The sequence below is a fragment of the Leptonychotes weddellii genome, chromosome X (genome assembly GCF_054177405.1).
Source record: "Leptonychotes weddellii isolate Sample4059 chromosome X, ASM5417740v2, whole genome shotgun sequence".
Classification (NCBI taxonomy): domain Eukaryota; kingdom Metazoa; phylum Chordata; class Mammalia; order Carnivora; family Phocidae; genus Leptonychotes; species Leptonychotes weddellii.
The window spans coordinates 84,419,813-84,431,390 of NC_138385.1; the positions used below are offsets into that span (position 1 = coordinate 84,419,813).

Sequence of the window (11,578 nt, forward strand, 5' to 3'; positions counted from 1 at the left end):
TGAGTCCCTTAATGTACTTAATTGATACATAGGACCTACTAGGAGCTAATCTTATTTTGGTGGATTCTTGGCTTAGTGAAAGGGCATTAGGGTTAAGCCCTCATATAATTCAATAGTGCAGTCTTCACATTCTAATTTTAGAATAGTTAGGGACTTAAAACCAACATTACAAGGTAAAGAGCACACTCAACAATGACTGTTTAGACAAATGACTTAAAATGTATCTTTTGGACAAAAGATAAACAAGATACACAATCTTTCTTCATATATTTTCTTCTGCTTTCATTTATGCAAGTGCAATAAAGCAATTCAATATGATTAGAAGCTCTTATCACAACTGTTTGTGGACAAGGGATTCAGTGCAATGTAGTACAACTCACTGTCATTTGTCAGGAGAGGCTTAAGTGGCTCAGGAATGGAATCCCCTTTTGGTACTCTGTGATACTCATCTATCTTTTTTGTTCAAGGCTGTGATCTTAGGCAGACTTAGTATTAAACCAGTCCAGTATTTAGTAAATAAGGCAGAAATTTTAAACAGCTTCATACCCATTAATGTCCTCTTTGTAACTGAGAGCTAGGATGAAGGAAACCACCTAAGGCTACAATATAAGTCTTAACAACTGTGTCCAAGTTGTTAAGCCCCCTTACAATTAAGTAGTAATATGTGGGCAGAGAAAATATGGGAAAGTCATCAGTAGAATAAGTAATAGCAGGGCTAAAGTTAAATTGTTATCTTCTTACCTTCAGATGTTTTTTTTTTTTTAAAGATTTTATTTATTTATTTGAGAGAGAGAGAATGAGAGAGAGCATGAGAGGGAAGAGGGTCAGAGGGAGAAGCAGACTCCCTGCTGAGCAGGGAGCCCGATGTGGGACTCGATCCCGGGACTCCAGGATCATGACCCGAGCCGAAGGCAGTCGCTCAACCAACTGAGCCACCCAGGCGCCCAACCTTCAGATGTTTTTTTAAGAAAGCAACTAATGTGCACTGATATTTTAAAAATCAGTTTTGTACGCATTGGAAATATTTTTGTTTTGTTTATCATTTAGATTAGTTACTGCTGTTTTAGAAGCAACCTTGGAGTTAAGAAACATGAACATATGTATATGTACAAAAAATACTTAGCTATTTTTGGGTAATAAAAATCCATTTGATAAGGAATTTTCCAATTATGTGTTTATGGACTCTTTCTAAAACATAAATCTCACAGTTCCAGATAACATACTTTTTAAGGGTCCAATCTAATCAATAATACATCTGTCTGATGAGAGAAATGATAGCCATTCCATTGTTTGATAGGAGAGTGAAAATGTTATGTCCTCACTAAAGACTGAAAATGCCTTCACACATTTCCATATGATGGATCACACCAAAACATTAGTTTAATATCTATAGTAACACACATAGGTTTATCAGAATAACAGGTTCTAAATTAGAAACCTGTGTTTGGTGGGGGTATTTCTAGCCCAGGTCAATAGTTTGACACTTTCCAGGGAATACATGAATTAGGCAAATACTAATTTTCAAATTAGGACATATTTTCATTTATACTATACTGATAGACATTTTAACATGACTATAAGTTGTTACAAGGTAATTGTGGATTTTCTCTTTAGATAATCTACTTTCTAATTATTAAATATAAAATGGAAAAAGATGGCATCTCTCATGATTTTGGCATTGTATTTATGATCAGGACAAAATAACATGACAATTAATTGCCCCACATGTTCACACTGACCTAGCAGTAAAATGTTGAGGTCATATGATAAAGTGAGGAGAGTTAGGCTTTGAATTTATTTATTTATTTAATTTTTTATTTTTTAAGATTTTATTTCTTTATTTGACAGAGACAGAGACAGCGAGAGCAGGAACACAAGCAGGGGGAGTGGGAGAGGGAGAAGCAGGCTTCCCACAGAGCAGGGAGCCCAATGCGGGGCTCGATCCCAGGACCCTGGGATCATGACCTGAGCCGAAGGCAGACGCTGAAGGACTGAGCCACCCAGGCGCCCCAGGCTTTGAATTTAAAAAGTAATTTTTTCCTTTTGAATTTTATATGAATATTCTCAAAATGTAAGACATTTCTTGTTTACAACCTGAAAATGAGCCTTGATGTTAATACACCCCGAGTGGGCCATGTTCTAGCCATGTGGTCTTGGGCAAGTTCCTCAAATGCTCTGAGACTGGAGTCGGGATCATATTATAAGAGGTCCATGAACAGAATAGGTTACAAATAAGAGACACACCACTCAGTTACATTTTGTTTTCAATCATACTGTGGTCAGAACATTTATATCATTATAAGATATTATGTATCATTTTCATGGCTCCATCCCAAAGCCTGTAATGAAGAAAGCGTCAATGATTGGGATCACCTAACTAGAAAATATAAGGTGATTAACTACTAGAACATAGATGAATAAGGCAGATTTCTGGACTATCTAGTAAACAATTATCTTCAGTTTTGATGAAGAAGGAAGGACAGAAGTTGCATCAGAAGAGATTTAAAGTAGCTGGCAAGGCTCAGTGACAACAAAATCTTTGGTGGGTAGTTTCTCCAAGTCAGTAGCAAGTTGCCCCACAGACATTCCCAAGGGCTACCACATCTCTATTTTTAAAGTGATACAGGCCTGAATACATATTCTGTTTAAGACTCCCCTGACTCTCTTCTCTTTTTCTTTTTTCGTAAAATTGAAATCTTGTTTCTGAAGGGCCAGAAAACTGTTGGTCTTTATTATACTGTATTTAGTTATGGCAACACCTAGTCTTCTGTTTTCAAACCTATGAAATCATCACAGTTGAAAATATTAGTGAGGCCTAGCCCTAAATGCTATTTGTCTTAATAACACTTTCCATATTATATATAATCCATGGTTCAAAATAAATAGGCCCAATGGAGCATTCATTCAATCTCTGTAATTTAGTTTGAAACAGTATGGAGAGTTTACCTAGAAAATCACTATTAATTAGGGGCAATTCCTTTCTCCTTCAGTATGCACTTACATAAAAATAATGGCAAATGTCAATGTAACCAGTTGCTGGTTCCATGCACTATTTTCCCCCACAAGTCCCTTTGAAACCTCCACAACTCTCCCATCTTCAACATGGGAGATGTCTCCCAAACAAAACTTCAATGAAAGACCATCTTGGTAACTTGTGCACAAACAGAGCAGCTGTATACTTACCAAGATATCCAGCTCTTACTTTCTAGTTATGAAGGAAAAATTACATGTCGCTTTTACATTGTTTCCTATGGCAGCCTGCATTAGGGCAGACTGCCAACTACCGTGTACTGCCATGAACTGCATCAATGCATCCGTCAAGTATTTGGCTTATTCTTAACTTTTCAATTTTATCAAGAGAAAACTTTTTGAAGCAGAATATGAAGGTTTTCTTTACTTCACTTGTTTTCCAAAGGAAAAAACCTGAAAATTTGATTGGCTGTTAAGCAGAAGCTTTATCCTTTTTGAGAGAAAAGGAAGGAAAAAAATGCATTGTTACTTGAATCCATTCTGGCCATCTGCCCTCTTTTTATTTCTTACTTTAGAAGCTGCCCACCTCTTCAGTGAATTAATGGGCAGAAAATTCAATGTCAAAGTCCTTCAATGTCAGAAACTATCTTTATTTTACCTTCCTAGCAATAGTTTAGCTAGGCATAGAATTTGAGTTTGACTGATTTTTACTTTAGTGCTTCCATGAAATCTATTGTTTTCTGGCATCTATCTTTGCAGATGAGAAGCTTGCTGTCATTCTAATTGTCTTTCCTTTTGTTTATGGTATGTATTCTAACTTTTGTCTCCAGTAGCTCAGATGTTCTCATTGACCTGCGATGTCTAGGTATGGATTTACTTGTATTGGTCCTATTGGACATTCCATGGGCACTTTTAATCAGTGGACTCATTCTTGGTTCTTGAAAATTCTCTGACATTATCACTTCAAATATTTATTCTTGAATATTTCTTTATTCATTTCTTATGAAATGAATGATGTTGGAACTTTACAAGCTATGTTCCTTGTCTCCTAATTATTCCTTTATATGTCTGTTTTGAATCTCTTTGTCCTTTTATTATGCTCTTGATATAAATTCCTCTGCTAATTTTCATGTATGCTCTGTGCTTTCTGAAGTTAATCTGTTGAGTTTTTTTTAAATATTTTTTTCTTGTAAAATTATCCCCCCCAAAATTTATAAACTTGAAAAGCACACAAAATAAATAAAAATAACAAGCATCTACAGTGCCAACACCAGAATTAGCCACTTTTGGTGATTTGGCTTACTCTTGAACACCTTTCTCCCCACACAGATACTTTACAAACTACTGAAAATATGAATATGGGTATTTTTTTTTAACAAAAATAATTATAAACATCACTCATAAAGTTAAAGTCCTCTTCAATCACCACCTCCATTGCTGATCCACTCCTCTACTATATTGAGGTAAATACTATTGATAAGTAGCCATGCAAATTCTCTAGTATTATTTTATGTGTTAATATACATAAACATTTCATGTTATGCCAATTATATCAATTATTTACTAATATTTTTGAAATTTCTCCACATACTGAAACATATAAATATATTTAGTGCATTTTATTTAATTTCCATACACTATTTTGTAATATGTTTTGCCACATTTTATTAATTTATTCCTCTTTTGATAGCTTTCATCTGTTTACTTTTGGTGTCAATTTTTCTCTATTATAAACAGCACTGAAAATAAACAGTATCCTGTGCATGTCTTTTATATGTGTGTATGAGTGTTTCTCTAGGGGAAATACCAAAAGTCAAATTTCTGGGTGATGAGGTTTTAGATTTAATCAGTATGCATCAGTGTAGACATTTCATCAACCTTACAAGTATTAAACAGTATTTAAAATTTTACCAATCTGATCAGGACAAAGTAGTACATATATGTTGTTTAACTGGCTTTTCCTGATTACTAATGAAGCTGAGAAAATCTCTGTGTGTTTATTGGCTTCTTTGATTATCTGTTTAAATATTTTCACTGTTTATTAGGTCATTTCTTATTAAGTAGGAAATATTTGCATATTCAGAACAGTGATCCTTTGTTATGTGTATTATAAAAATTTTCTTCAATAATGAAATTTATTTTATATGTCCACTAGTTTTGTTCTTTTGGTTATTTTTAGGACCTCTTTTTGGTTTTTTTGTTTGTTTGTTTTTGTCTTTTTTGTAAGATTTTATTTATTTGAGAGAGAGAGCACGCAAGAGAGAGCAGGGGGGCATTGGAGGGGGGAGGGGGGAGACAGGAAGAGGAGGAGAGGGAGAAGCAGGATCCCCATTGAGCAGGGAGCCCAAGGAAGAGGCAGGGCTTGAACCCAGGACCCAGAGATCATGACCTGAGCTGAAGGCAGACGCTTAACCAACTGAGCCACCCAGATGCCCCAGGACCTCTTTTTGTAATGGTTAGTAATTGTCCCTTAGTAATTGTAATTACTTAGTAATTGTTCTTTTTGGGTCACAGCTATCTCTTTAACTCTTTGACAATCATAAATATAATTATTTTAGTAATTTCTCCCCATTATTTTCAGTTCATCTGGAGTAATTTTATACCCTAGGTTGATTTACTGTCTGTTTTTTTAAAAAATTTTAATTTGTTGTCATTTTTGATAAATGGAAGTAACTATTATTTTTGGAAATATGATAGAATATTTTCATTTAGTCATGTTACATACATTGCTCTTTCACTAAATGTAAACAAGGATCAAGTAACAAAGGAGACAAGGTGGTGTGGCAAAGGTAGCAGATTCAGTGAATGAGATGTGATGATGCTACATGGCTGCTTTGAAGAGGGAAGCAGGGGCCATGGGGCAAGAAATGCCGCTGGTTTCTAGAAGCTGAAAAAGGCAAGGAACCATTGTCTCCTGAAGCCTCCAGAAGGGATGCAGGCCTGCCTGTACCTTGATTTAGCCCATTGAGATACCATGGTGGACTTCTGACTTATAGAACTGTGAGATACTTGATTTGTGTTGTTTTAAGTCACTTAGTTGTGATAATATATTATTACAACAACAATAGAGTAGCTTCCCAGCTACAGCCTCCTAAAAGGTAGAGCCTGCCGATAGTAGCTCCCTTCAATCAGTCTCCACCTCACTCACTAGTTTGTACAGTAAGCCTACTTCCAGTTACATCCCTCATAAAGGGCAATGTTAGGCCTATACACCCACGGGATATAAATTTCAGGATACGTCTTCCTACTTCCAGACCTTGATCCCAGCACACTATGCCCTCAGATCTGCCTGCCACACTGTGCACATTTTGTTTCTGCTTTGTGTTTGGTCTGGAAATGTTTACTTTGTTGGGATATGTCTTTTATCTATTTTTATATTTTATCTATCATTGCTATTAGAACAATAATGATGACATTGACTTTGTGGTAGAGACAGTTTTGCAAAGTAATGCTTGAGGCTGCCCCACTATTCTAATAGCAATCAATGCACATGTTTATAATTTCATGTCCTTTCCTCTCCTGCTTTTATACTCCCCTCTATTCTTGGTTCTTCGTCTCACATACACAAAACCTTCCAAAGATAAGATTTTGATTTTCCCTCCACTTAGACTTTGGAATAAGGAAAATGCAGAGAACATGCAGAAGTGGCAACGTCTTGAACCAAGTACTCTCTAGAGTCTCTTCCCAATTCTGTGTATCTGCTTCCTATGGTTGTTATTCCAGAGGGTATCTAGCTGCAGGAGTGACTATAAAAGATAAAATTGGAAAGGAAGAATTCAAAAAGCTCCCATTTCAAAAATTTATATAAATGTAATACATCTTTAAAAAAAATACATCCAAGTGAAAGATTTGTTTAGCATAAAATATGTCCTCATTGTTCAGGCCAAACATTACAGGGAAATAGGACTTGCAGAACAGAATTATAAACCAAATAATCAGAATATTAAAATATCAGTAATCTGATATATTGTAAATCTAGATTAGTATAAGAATTCATGGATACCACTTTCTAATGTATATTAAATCAGGGAGCAGGACTTACAGACCCTGGTGTACCCCTCAAATCCAGTATCACCTGTTGATATATTTTTTAAAGATTTTATTTATTTATTTGTCAGAGAGAGAGAGAGAGCACAAGCAGGGGGAGTGGCAGGCAGAGGGAGAAGCAGGCTCCCCACTGAGTGAGCAGCCCAATGCGGGGCTCAATCCCAGGACCCTGGGATCATGACCTGAGCTGAAGGCAGCCACTTCACTGACTGAGCCACCCAGGCATCCCTGTTGATATTTTTTGAGGAGATAAATTACAACCATCAGAAATAAGATAAACCAGGGGCACCTGGGTGGCTCAGTGGGTTGAGCATCTGACTCTTGATTTGAACACAGGTCATGATCTCAGGGTAGTGGGATCAAGCCCTGTGTTGAGCAACATGCTCAGCGAGGAGTCTACTTGTCCTTCTCCCTCTGCTCCTCCCCCTGCTTGCTCTCTCTCTCAAATAAATAATTAAATAAATCTAAAAAAAGAAATAAGATAAACCAACCAAAAGTACCTGAAATGAGCTACCTGCATTTTCAACCATGTTACAGTTTCATATTTTCCTCAATTTTGTAATAAAGAAAGAAAGAAAGAAAGAAAGAAAGAAAGAACTGTTTTTAATAAGAAAGAATTTTAAAAAAAGAGATTATGAGTGCCATCTTGTGGAAAAGACCTTCCAATAGGATGGTCAAAATATTTGATTCTTAAGGCCTTCAACAAGTGAGTAATGTCACCCAAACTATTTAGTCAACTATAAAGTAACATGTCACCTGAAGCTAACTCTGTTACATTATCTGATTCCTAATGGCATTCAACTATTACACGTTTGTTTGAAGCTATCATCAGGAAAATGTATGGACTAGATTTGGTTTTCACTTTTTGCTTTCAATTCCTTTCATTGAAATTTCATATCACTCATGTGTGAATTATCTTACCCCAAATTACCCGAACAGGTCAAACAAGGCACCCGCTGGACTATAAGTTGTCTCCAGAGGAGCCTCACCAAGACTGTCATGGCAACAGCCTCATTCTGAGAGGCTCCTTTCAAATCTATGTTCTTTTATACATTCATTTTAGTTGAGTTTGTCTTATTGTTGTTGTTCTCTCCTTATTAAAAGTTAGAATTCATAATTTATGGTTGTTATTTCCTCACTGGTGTGCCGCCAGCAACTTGTACTCCACATGGTACAGAAGAGCAGTTTAATTAACATACATTGAATGAACAAATGAATGCTTCTCATCCAAAGTATGGATGCCGCAATTGGACCCAGGACAGGCATTTGTCAAAGGCAACCACACCTGGTCTGGTGCAAGATCCCAGTCCTACAGGGACACCCTGTTCTGAACAGTTATTAATTGACCTTGGAAATTTTCTCTTGGACAGGCTGAGAATGAGAGAAACGGAAGGGTCAACAAATAAGAGAGGGGCAGAAAAGGGATGGTATAATCATTCAGTAAGCTGAAGCCACGAGCATGAGCAAGTAGTAAAGTAGAGAGGAAAGAAGAGAAAATTTAGTCAGCAGTGGCAACAGTAGTAGAAAGCAAGCGTGAGGCATTTACTGGAATCATAAAAGTCAGGGGATGCCACCCTCCGAGAGGAGATGACGTGAGAGCTCCAGATGTACTATACGTGGTGCTCACGCCACCTTCTGCTCAGTCTCACCAGGAAGCTGCTCAAATGACTGCCTGTCACCCTCAGTTTCCCATGGGGCTTGAAAGCCAACCACCATTAACACAATTGTGGCTCTACTCCCCGTAGTTGGAAAGAGCTCCAAACATCTCATTTAATACATAAAATGGTAATGTTAACTCTGTCCTGGCTTTTACCACTGTTAAATTCATAGAAGACTGGGCCTACATTACTCATTCATTTGACTCTAAAGCCAAAGACTTGATTTTTACTTTTTATTTTTTTTGCTAGTCCTTGAGTCAGGTTCTGAGTCCTGCCCACAGCAGCTTCCTGTTTTTTTTTTTTTTTTTTCTTAATTGCTATCATCAGAGCCAGAGAAGACCGTTTGCCTACTACACATTTCAACGTTCAGACAGTGGTGCATATTTCTTTTACTCAATCTAGTAAGCTTTTGAAATCACTGTGCTTATTTGCTACTTCCATTGCCCCCTGGGTTTTAAAATGCCTTTCATTGCCACAAACTCTTAAAATCACAAAGTGGAAATCAACACTTTCTGGTCAGCTGAGTCACCTTTGAGGGTGCCACCAGTAAGCTCTAGGACACTCCTTTTCCTGCTGTACCCAAAAGACAAACTGTCTTTTCCTCATAGTTCTCACAGGTTAACTCAGATTAGTTTAAAACAGACAAACGCCCGATTAAGATTAATTTTTAAAGGAAAGTTAAGTATTTAAGGGAAGCCATGATTTTCCCATATACTTAATAAACATAATTGTCCATGGCAGTAAAGAAACCCCTCTTCAAGGTAAGAGACAAGACAAATTCTATATCATGATTTACAGTAATCAAGGTATATGACCGCTCCATCTCATCCTCCTTTTGAAATCCCCTTTATGGCTCCTAGGACACTCGCATTAGATATAGGATTGCCAGCTTCACTGCTATCAATCCATCAACAATGTCAGCACTATAGGCAAGTATGTGGATAATGATTCTAACTAAGGTAGCCAGTTTGGAGCTGAAGCTTATGTGAGAAGTGATGAAAACAAACCAAGAGCCAAGAGCTTGGAGCTGAAGCTCTACTTCTTCCTGCTCAGACATCTCATAAAAATAACTTTTGCTTAAGAGGAACTCTCAAAAGCCAGCATTTAATCATTAATCTCAATTAAAGTTATGTTTGAAAAACAATGTTGTGTGATGAGTATGCTAACCACAGTGACCAGTACTAGAATTGCATATTTGGAAAGATGGAAATGATTGTTCTAAACTTCTTAACAGCTGCTGTCTAAAATCTGACCTGTAGGTCACTAAGAAGATACACACTATTTCTGCAAAACTAGGTATATCATCTCTGAAGAACTCTTTATTAACATAGAATTTTTAAAAGCAAGCTCTGAATAACAGCTTTGATTTAGTTCTGTTGTTGAAATTTGAGTGAGATCCGAATTAACTTATTTAGAACTGGAATGATCCAAATATAAAAGTCTATGTAGGTTCTTAGCAGAGTTGCAATAAAAAAAAACTATACACGAGAATATTAAATAATCACATAAAACATATTATCTATCTGTATCTTTTTTTTTTTTTTTTAAAGATTTTATTTATTTATTTGACAGAGAGAGACAGTGAGAGAGGGAACACAAGCAGGCAGAGTAGGAGAGGGAGAAGCAGGCTCCCCGCCGAGCAGAGAGCCCGACGCGGGGCTCGATCCCAGGATCCTGGGATCATGACCTGAGCCGAAGGCAGACGCTTAACGACTGAGCCACCCAGGCGCCCCATATCTATCTGTATCTTTTATACTTCATCTCTGCATCTCTATTTTAGGTTTACATGAATAGTTTAATATTTTTGTAAATGTTTATCATGATGTCAGGTTTCTTAAGTTTTACAGAAACTTAAATAGCAGTAACTTTAAAAAAGTAAGGTCGTTCACTTTGGCATTGTTATCTGGCCCATCCTGACTGATATGTCATTTCAGTTACCATATGGCGCAGTGTAATTGATGTGATGGTCATGTCCTGTCTGTCATGTTCTATCTTTCCAATAGTACAAAATACTTCATCCATGCCACTCCCAATAATAATTGCCCTTCCATCTGCTTTTCTGATTGTCATTAACTACAAAAGTGAGATTTATAGAGCAGCACAAACTTTGGGAGATTTGGTAACAGAAAGAATGTCGGGAGGAAACCAAATATCCAAAAGGAGAAGGCATTTTACCCCTCTAATTCTCAAATTAGCAATTCAAACAGGTACAAATACTCTCTGACAACATGTAAATGTAAATACTCATGTATGTGTAATAGCTCTACCTTCTTGGAACTCATCTTTTGGTCTTTATTATCAAAATTTGCATCCCATTAATGCTTATATATTAATAATGACCTAATTCTGGATACTATGTCATCAATTCACTGTGATCATGATTTTATTTTTCCCCTTGTTTCCAAGTTTAACACTTTCTGCTTCACATGACAGACTTGTGAAGCATTGCAAAATAGCCATCCTTTTTGTGTCCCTCTTCCCTGCCAGAGAACCCTCTATAATTTTCTCAGGAAAATTATTCATCCATGAATAATCTATGACCCCCTTCTACCAAACCCCTCTCTCAGAAAAAAACCCTCACACCTAACTTTTCACCTCGTTATTTAAGTAAACATAACTACCTCTCCCAGAGGTAGCTGCATTGTAAACCATGACATTAAAGAAGGTGAAAGCATTGTTGCTTTCTCAAAACACTTCACTCACTGGCTGCCATCATTTGGTTGGGTTTCTTATAAAAGGAACATCTTTCCAAATATCTCAAAAATCAGCCAGGCAGCAATTTATTTGCTACCAAATTAGTTTGTATCAAGAAGGTCCACACATACAAAACACATCCCCTTTGGAGTTTCTTTGCCACTTATAGGAAAATTATTATCTACGAATTTAAAATAAAGGGCTGATCA

At 36.7% G+C, this 11,578-nt stretch overlaps 1 protein-coding gene across 1 annotated transcript in view; it reads right to left on the reverse strand.

Moving 5' to 3' along the window:
* Nucleotides 1-11,578, reverse strand: part of LOC145717739 (interleukin-1 receptor accessory protein-like 1) — a 952,714-nt gene that overhangs the window by 68,840 nt on the left and 872,296 nt on the right. The window lies entirely within an intron of this gene.